General features: G+C 40.4%; 1 long non-coding RNA gene across 1 annotated transcript; it reads right to left on the bottom strand.

Moving 5' to 3' along the window:
* Positions 1-487: 487 nt before the first annotated feature.
* LOC117271279 (uncharacterized) lies at positions 488-3,789 on the bottom strand. Its single transcript, XR_004502858.2, has 5 exons — positions 3,653-3,789; positions 2,723-2,925; positions 1,918-2,180; positions 1,301-1,463; positions 488-934 (listed from the first exon to the last, which is right to left on the bottom strand). It is a non-coding gene; the product is annotated as an uncharacterized LOC117271279 (long non-coding RNA).
* Positions 3,790-10,041: the final 6,252 nt, after the last annotated feature.

Genomic DNA, 10,041 nt, shown 5'->3' with positions numbered 1-10,041 from the left:
GTCTCTAGCACCGCCCTGTGGTGATTGTAAGTATCTGCACTGAAGAGGAGGTGAGCTAATTGACAAACAGGAAACAGTGAGCATCTCATTGTAACAGTCTGCATAATCCTTGGCCTAAAAGTCCACACAACGGCTTCATCTGTAAGTAATCTACACTGCAAAAAGATAACCGTAAAATCTACAGTAACTTGCTGGCAGCAAATGGCAAGTAAGTTGCTGTAGTATATTCTACAGTATGCTTACTGTAAATCACATATACGGTAATATTATTAAGTACTGTATTATTCTTGAAAGTAATAGTAACAGTACTGTAATACTCCTTACAGTAACAGTGCTGTGCTATATTTTTTACCGTATTTATTACTGCTAATATAAGACTACTGTAATAAGAATTATTGCATTAATTTTTAATACTGTGACTCAATAACTGTGGAATAATTACCTACTGTAAAATCAAGACACATTTAGTCACCAAAAATGCATTTATTCTTGTTAATGCCAAAGATTACAAACAATACAATGAATGAAACGTGAACACAATATGTCTTCCAGGCTGAATCTGATCTGAACACACCATCATTATACATTTTCAAGTTTTCTTTTGACAATCCATCAATAACATTAGAAACTTTTTCATCTGGAATTTCAAGCTTTGATAATTCTTCACAAAGTCCACTGAACATTTGGGACATAACATTGTGCAAACTTCTTGGAACTCCTCTATCAGGGGATATTAAGGACACAGATAAAATAATCTTTGTTTAAAACCAAAAGAGACAAGTAAAAAAGAGCCAAATACGTAAGAAAAAGATTTTTTAAAAAAAGAAAAACATGCCTGTTCAGGTAGCTCTGATCATAGCCAGCATTTCTTGTGCGTACACATCAGGGTAGTGGGCTGGTCTCTCACTTGTTCGCGTGGGTGTAAGTCTTCTTCCTGGCAGTGGGTGGAAAAATCAAACATTCATTATAGACAAGAATGATGGTATTTTGTCACCAAGGGATGTCACCAATAAATGGCGTGTTTGTACAATGTGTGTGTGCATTTCATGAAAATATTAAAGAAAACGAGAAACAGCGACGGCATTCAGATCCAGGGCTAGTGTTATGACAACAAGCTGAAGGAGTCAGAAAGCTGTCTCTTTTAGGTCGCCACTGGCGAGGTCATGCAACAAGTTTCCATTAGATAGGTGCAATTCAACCAGTACACACTACAACCAGTCCACTGACACTGACACTAAAACCAAAAGAGACAACTTCCTGACTCCTTCAGCCTAAAGATAAAATGAGTGAATTGTCTCACCTGGTATCAGTTCTTCCAATCATAATCGATGAAGCCCCTTATGAAGGAAGCGACGTGTGGGTTGAGGGACTCGTTCTTCCTCTGGACCGTCTTTCCCGTCCTTCGGCTCACCTGCGTCTTTGCTGCACACTTGCTGTGTTCCGGATTTATCCTGACGAAGAATCTGGAATTACAAATACCGAACCCCAGTCGTTACATCCCAGCACTAGCCTGGATCACACCACAGACTCCACCCACTCCACTGTGTAGGAAGAAGCTTCAGTTTGATACTCTGGCTATCCCAGCACTCCATCCCGTCCCATTGCATCCCATTTTGAAGATGTATAGACTACGTGCTTAACTGTAGGCCACCTCGAGTACTACCTGGATGAAGCACACACATCGGTTTCCTCTCAAATACTAATGGATGAAGTGATTAATGACAGGTGTGCAGTCGGGTGAGGGTATTGTCTTGGTTTAAAAACTGGATCCTTTCTCTTAGCTGTTTGCCTAAACAGAAATATCCATTGCCCATCCGCTCTCCCTCTTCTGTTCTGTCTTCTAAAGACTCTGGGTATATGTCTACTATAGTCTTGGCCAGTTCAACACACTGCCTGAGCGGGGGGGTTCAAGCAAACCTGTTTGATGTTGTCTGCGATGACTCGCACCATATGAAGCCTATCTTCTCTTTTTGGTCTCTCCTTCTCAGCAAGACACCTTCTCAAACTTGGTCGCGTTTTCTCCCATGGCACGGCAAATGTAGACACCCATGTGCTATTCTGGACAGGAACAGGGCTTGTTGTAGCAGCCAATAAAGGCTCTGAATTAGGTGCTGTGTCAGTGCAAGGTACAAGTGTCAAAATAATTTCTTCTGGCCTTGGCTGAGTGTTGTCTTGTGCAGCTAAGAAAGAAAAAGCACCAAATATCTAGGTTAGAGAAGGTGTGTCATGACAACACCATCAATGGCTGCTGCTTTGCACTGTGTGCAAAGCACTGTCTATGCACCTAATAATGCAATATCAATTACATACAATTACAGATCATATTGTTGTGTTCTGTAGTAACAATGGTGAATAAAGGAGATCTGAATCTGAATTAGTGATTTAAACATACATTGTCACTAGATCTTTTACTCAATAACCTGAAGTCTAAATATTAACATATCCGTATTGTATTATGTTCATGGTTGTTTATTCATTGTTGATGATATATGTGACTGTGAACTACATATTTATTTTGTGTCGTCTATTAAGTTCATATGGGCTGAGCACAAACTGAGGTGTTAGACACAAACATTTCTATTAATCAATGAAAATTTCAATGAATGAATTAATCAATCAATCAAACATATGGAATGAATAGTTTCGGGATCAGTATGAGGATTTGTTATTTGTATTTTGTAACAAATTGTACATATTTTAACTCAAATACATAATAATGTACCTTTCTTGAATGTGTGGATTAGTTTCCTGCAGTCTACTGGTGGCAGGATGTGGCTCAAATAAGTGGCATTTATGAATTCCAGGTCCTCAGCTGTTCTCACACCCATGGTTGTCAAGTCTAGTAAAATCTTGTTCAATGACTCATTTTCCAGATAGGGGAGGGCACCTTTTACTGTTTCTTCCATGTCTTCCATTACACTTCACCTGAAAAGACAGAATGATGAAGTGCAGTCACCTCAAGGTCAAAGAGCTTGTACAGTGGTAGTGGGTAATAATCAGCAAGGGTATCCACACTAACACAAACAAAGTGGGCCGCGGTGTCATGCTGCAGGATGTGAACACCTACATCCAAAGCTGGGACGGAGTAAGATTTTTCACAAACAAAATAAACCTTCTCCTGACTGACCAGAAGCAGAACAATCCTACCAACCTCATAACCTTGGTCATTAACCCTGAGGAATACAGCCATTCCTTTCCGATATGTAGTGCCCTTGTATGTGACAGAACCTGTTTCGACTGTGTTTTCTTTCCTAAGACCTCTTAGTCTAACAGCTTTTTGAATGTTGTCATTGTACAATTCATCATGGAATTCATTGGCTTGGTCTACTTGAAGTATGGGTGGGAACAAGTTCCCTGCGTGTAAATAGGCCTGTAGCAATTGATGCCTTTCTGCCAAAGTGGTACAGAGGTTTTTAAAGTTGTGGAGCTTCCGTGCACATTCTTTAAAATATGTATGTTTACTCTCAAAGCGGAGCGTCCAGAGGCGAATGAGTGGTCCGAACTTTATTATAAGGTCTGGGTAATGGAGAAGGAAGTGATGTTTTGGCTTTAATGGTTTGTCTGAAAACACTGTTGCTCTGAGCTCCAAATATTCCTCAACAAGTAACTTAAGATAGGCTACCTGGTTTGTGTGTATTTTGGGAGCACATACCAGTTCGACAATCTCTCGTAGCTTCAGACACAACTGCCAGACTTGGTCTTCAAGTGGATTCTTGATACAGTACAGGCCAAAAGTTTGGACACACCTTGTCATTCAATGCATTTTCTTTATTTTCATGACTATTTACATTGTAGATTCTCACTGAAGGCATCAAAACTATGAATGAACACATGTGGAGTTATGTACTTAACAAAAAAAGGTGAAATAACTGAAAACATGTTTTATATTCTAGTTTCTTCAAAAAAGCCACCCTTTGCTCTGATTACTGCTTTGCACACTCTTGGCATTCTCTCCATGAGCTTCAAGAGGTAGTCACCTGAAATGGTTTCCACTTCACAGGTGTGCCTTATCAGGGTTAATTAGTGGAATTTCTTGCTTTATCAATGGGGTTGGGACCATCAGTTGTGTTGTGCAGAAGTCAGGTTAATACACAGCCGACAGCCCTATTGGACAACTGTTAAAATTCATATTATGGCAAGAACCAATCAGCTAACTAAAGAAAAACCAGTGGCCATCATTACTTTAAGAAATGAAGGTCAGTCAGTCCGGAAAATTGCAAAAACTTTAAATGTGTCCCCAAGTGGAGTCGCAAAAACCATCAAGCGCTACAACGAAACTGGCACACATGAGGACCGACCCAGGAAAGGAAGACCAAGAGTCACCTCTGCTTCTGAGGATAAGTTCATCCGAGTCACCAGCCTCAGAAATCGCAAGTTAACAGCAGCTCAGATCAGAGACCAGATGAATGCCACACAGAGTTCTAGCAGCAGACCCATCTCTAGAACAACTGTTAAGAGGAGACTGCGCGAATTAGGCCTTCATGGTCAAATAGCTGCTAGGAAACCACTGCTAAGGAGAGGCAACAAGCAGAGAAGATTTGTTTGGGCCAAGAAACACAAGGAATGGACATTAGACCAGTGGAAATCTGTGCTTTGGTCTGATGAGTCCAAATTTGAGATCTTTGGTTCCAACCGCCGTGTCTTTGTGAGACGCAGAAAAGGTGAACGGATGGATTCCACATGCCTGGTTCCCACTGTGAAGCATGGAGGAGGAGGTGTGATGGTGTGGGGGTGTTTTGCTGGTGACACTGTTGGGGATTTATTCAAAATTGAAGGCACACTGAACCAGCATGGCTACCACAGCATCCTGCAGCGACATGCCATCCCATCCGGTTTGCGTTTAGTTGGACGATCATTTATTTTTCAACAGGACAATGACCCCAAACACACCTCCAGGCTGTGTAAGGGCTATTTGACCAAGAAGGAGAGTGATGGAGTGCTGCGGCAGATGACCTGGCCTCCACAGTCACCGGACCTGAACCCAATCCAGATGGTTTGGGGTGAGCTGGACCGCAGAGTGAAGGCAAAGGGGCCAACAAGTGCTAAACACCTCTGGGAACTCCTTCAAGACTGTTGGAAAACCATTTCAGGTGACTACCTCTTGAAGCTCATGGAGAGAATGCCAAGAGTGTGCAAAGCAGTAATCAGAGCAAAGGGTGGCTATTTTGAAGAAACTAGAATATAAAACATGTTTTCAGTTATTTCACCTTTTTTTGTTAAGTACATAACTCCACATGTGTTCATTCATAGTTTTGATGCCTTCAGTGAGAATCTACAATGTAAATAGTCATGAAAATAAAAAAAACGCATTGGCCTGTACTGTACGTGTACCTACAAGGACAGGGAGAAGACGTAGTAAGCACCAGTTCTGTGCTGCACTTCCTGCTAACTTCTCACATCAGCTTTAACCACACAAGGGCGGTTATTAGCATCACTGCCTTTGTACTTAAGTTCAGAGATCCTCCTATTCAGCTGCACAAATGTGAAGTGTTTTCCAGTGGATACAAGATGTTTGAGGTAGAGTTGGAGATCTGTAGACACAATACCCTCAAAGAGATCATGACCAAGACATGGCGGAAGTCCTGGTTTGCAGACATGGAAATGCTCCAAAGAATTGAAAATGGAGTCAAATTTTATACCATCTACAATGTTCTCAGATCCCTCAGACAAGATGTCCACACTACTCTTATAGTTTTCTGGTGTCCTTGGTGAGCCTAGCTTTGTAGGATCACTGGCAAATTCATCTCTGGTTATAATACAGTACCTACAGAAATGTTTGCTCTTACTGAAATTCTCAGTGAAGCCTCCAAGTGAATGTGAGCCCAGGTTGTCACTAGCGATTGCAACTACTACCCCTTTCACTGTCTCACCTGACTCCAAAGTAATGCCAGATTGCTCAATGTCTTTTAAGTCTTTTACAAGGGAAGAGAACACTTTCTCATGTCCAAAAAATTGGTAGTCAGACTCCCTGCAAAGCATGACTAACTGCACAGGTTCAATGCATGACCTGTTATGAGGCAATATCTCGCCAAGTGACATGTACACAGCTAGTTGCTTGTGTTTCTTTTTTCCTGATCCAAAAGGATTCACAACCTCAAAAGCATCTTGGTACAAGATAATTGAAAGTGAGGAAGGCAACTCTTGTAAGAGGGTGTTTTGTTTAAAGGTTTTACCATCCCTCACATCCTCAAGCACATCTGGATCTTCTGGGGGGTGCATTTCTGACACACTATATTGCTCTCTCACTGATGGCAGGCTCAACAGGGCTGTTAGTAGGGGTGTAACGATTCATTTTTACAACGATTCAATTCATATCATTTTCCATGGTTCTGATTCGATTCAAGAACGAACATCTAGAACGATACGATTCAATTCGATTCAAGGGCTAGAAATCGATTCAGTAACTTTTTTTGTTTTGCCAAAAACTGAACCAGTGTGACTGTGAAATACATACCTGAATACTGTGGACAGTGCAGGGGAGTTCTTTCTTGAAAGAGAATCAGGGATTAATTAATTTTGGATATAAATAAGTAAACACAATGATTAATGGCAAAAACATTCACCTTTTATTAAATACTATAATTATCACAAGTTCAGAACCTGCTGATCAAAAGACAAAAAAAGTGTGATCAACATTCCTCCAGGCTGAATTACAGCTGAACAGTAGGTTTCCCTGCTACTTCTCTTGTGATTTTCAATCAGTATAAGAAGAGTACAATAATACACAAAAATAAAGTGCAACCTATTAGGTTGAATGGACAGTAGGTTTCCCTGCTACTTCTGTCATTTTACTCAGTATAAAAGGAGTACAATAATATACAAAAATAAAGTGCAACCTTACCTATCAGGTTGAATGGACAGTAGTTTTCCCTGCTTCTTCTCTGTCATTTTACTCAGTCAGTACACATTCGACAGACAGCCACCGACTTGTCCAGAACACCTCCTTTTTTGCAGAAACCAAAGTGTTTCCACACACCCGACTTCAAATTTGGCTTGAAAATCTCCAGCTCGTCCGCCTCCTCTTTGCTGTGTTAGCCATGCTTCATTTTGTTTTGAGTCGGCACTACCAGCACATTCCGATGATGTCACACTCAGGGAGAGTGAAGCGAATCGAGCAACTTTACGATTAGAAGTGATAAAAATACATGTATATAATGTTGTCGTGCTTAAATAGAACGCACAAATGCTTAGTAATCGATATAATCGATTTTTGACCTTGTAAATCGATTTCACAGCGATATCGTCATCAGTGAGGGACAACTTGCCAAGGCTCTATCGATGCAGTTAGATTGTAGGAAAATAAATCGATGCATCGATGTAATCAATGAATCTTTACACCCCTAGCTGTTAGTGTCTCCTTAAGTGGGACATACTGGTAAAACTGCTCTTTACCAGAGGCATCAAAACCAAGACGGACCTTTACAGGCTCAACATAACTTAAGTTTCTCTTAAAATATGTCTTACGGGTTGAATCTGATCTGAACACCCTCTCATTAGACATTTTCAATAAGTTTTCTTTTGACAATCCATCAATAATACTAGAAACTTTTTCATCTGGAATTTCAAGCTTTGATAATTCTTCACAAAGTCTACTGAACATTTGGGACATAGCATTTGTGCATACTTCTTGGAACTCCTCTATCAGAGTGGATATTGTGGACACAGGTAAAAGCATCTTTGCTTGCATCCTCAAGTAAAACAGAGCCAAATTGGTAAGAAAAGGATCCCTGTCTTTATCTCCATCACCAACATCAGGGGGAAAGTTAACAGTCTCTGTCATGTCAGCTTCCATATCAAAATCATCATCATGCATTCCTGTGTTATCCGTGCTCACCCTTCCATCTGTGCTATCTACCAACTCTTTTGCATGTTTCCGGCTTATGTGTGATGTGAATGATGATTGGATGCTGAATTGCTTTTGACAGCTACTGAAGGGACAGACAATCCTTTTCCCATCCCTCATGTGCATCTTTAAATGCCCACACACACTTGAAAACTGTGAACTTTTAAAAGTGCACCCCTCAACCTGACATTCCTCAACGAAGCACTTGCGAGGTCTAACGGCAGGTTTAGGTTTTGTGTGGTTGCGGTACATGTGTGTGCGCAAGGCAGACCAAGCCTTGAAATTGAAGGGACACATCCCGCATGGAAACCTATGGTTGGCATGGTTTCTGTGTACTTTCGCATGGTTTACATACTTCGGTATTGTTTCTGCAAAAAAGCCACACTGCCTACACTTGAAAAACATTGTCAAAACTGTTGGTTCGTTAAGATATGAAAGTCACTGTTACCTCTTCAATTCGGTGATGCTAACTAACGTTAGCAAGGGTTTTCCGACGCCAGCAAAGACAAACGGGGTTTCCAGAAGGCGATAGTGGTCCTTCCTAAAATGGACAACAACCGTTAGACAACCATGTCCTAAGGAAAAGAACAAAGTGCCGCTTTAGGGCACAACACGACTGACGTTACCGTTAGCTAGCTAACTTAGCTAAGCTGCCAATTTGCGGTACCGCAGCCGCCGTCTTGTTTGGCAACTCCACCTGGACAAACTTCATTCCGTCACTTACCGTATGGCCTGTTCGCGCACTTTCGGACAAAATTCAGTTCACTTGCTAAGTTGATGTAACTTCGGGCAGTGACAGTTAGCTCCAACCGAATAAGCTAACAAATTTAGCTGTCAGCTAACGTTGCACACCACACCACACGTTACACAATTCAAACGTTAATGTTACTAACGTTACTAATTAAACTCACCAAGCTAAAAGTTAATTTGTTAAGTCTAGTCTAGCTTCTCTCAGGCGAATTCTCTTACCCCAGAGACAGTACTAAGCGAGCTTGTAGCTACCGATGTCATTGGCAATGAGTCAAAGGGTAAAATAGACTATCAGGGCAGGTGTAGCTAGTCTACAGTTAAGTGAACACAGGCTGCTTTTTCTCTTCCACTGAAATGTAAATTGTTAAGTGTGTGCAGTTAACTTACCAGCTTTGCCTTTGTAACACCCGTCCTGTTCCCGCTAGAAATTACTGTAGTCTGATCAGCAGGAAGAAATTATTTGCTGTAGAATTTAATTTTGACCATGATGCTTTGCAGAACTACAGCAACATGCTGAAAACACGTTTTACAGTAAGGATTTGTCCATTATACAGTAATAATGCTGTGAAAACTACAGACTTTTGTTACAGTGTACTATTTACATTTATATTAATATTTTTATGTCACAATTTTTGCACTTGAGTGCAGTATTTTTGATGATGGTTAGTTTACTTAAACTACAGTACTACATGTGGATGTATAAGTACTTGATAGTTAAAGCATTCTTACTTTTGTAATTGATGTTTCCTGTTGTACTTTCATCAGTTATCACATATTTTGACATACCTTAAAGTGTAAGTAAACCTTTCTCTGACATATGTCATTTGGTACTTGTTTGTATTCGGTGCTCTTTTTGCAGTTTTACAAATGAAATATTTTCTTTCATTAAATCCTGCTAAACGCAACGACCTGTCTGTTCCTTGGAGGAAACACAGCTGGATAATATAATGTTAAGCTGGCTGTATAGCTAAAAAATGTTTTTTTTTTCCAGTGACACTAAACTCACTAAACTACTGAAGGTGATGAAAGCAAAACTCAGAAAAATGACCAGCTAAAGAAATTATATTGAACCTGTTCTGGCTGATTTTGTAGATATCAAGAAGTGAAACAACTTCTCAATAACTGGCCTGTTTTAATCTGTGTTTAATGATCTCGAGGTCTGTGAATGCATCAGAGCTAAAACTACTCTAACAGGAAGTAAACAAAAATAAACAAAAATGTTACTGAAGACTTGCAGCGATGCAGTTGAGGAAGATCTGATGGGGATCCGGAAATCTCTAAACGTCATGTCGGTTGCATTTAGCACAGTGGCTACAAGCTACGATACTTGACTTGAATCAAGATGAAGTGAAACAACAGAAGAATCTTATGGAAAAGTAGAAAAAGTAAACTGATGGCTGAGAACTAAGAATAGATGACTTGGAGAATTACACAAGAATGGATGATTT

Source organism: Epinephelus lanceolatus, chromosome 13 (genome assembly GCF_041903045.1).
Source record: "Epinephelus lanceolatus isolate andai-2023 chromosome 13, ASM4190304v1, whole genome shotgun sequence".
Classification (NCBI taxonomy): domain Eukaryota; kingdom Metazoa; phylum Chordata; class Actinopteri; order Perciformes; family Serranidae; genus Epinephelus; species Epinephelus lanceolatus.
This window is presented reverse-complemented; position numbering and strand designations above follow the sequence as displayed.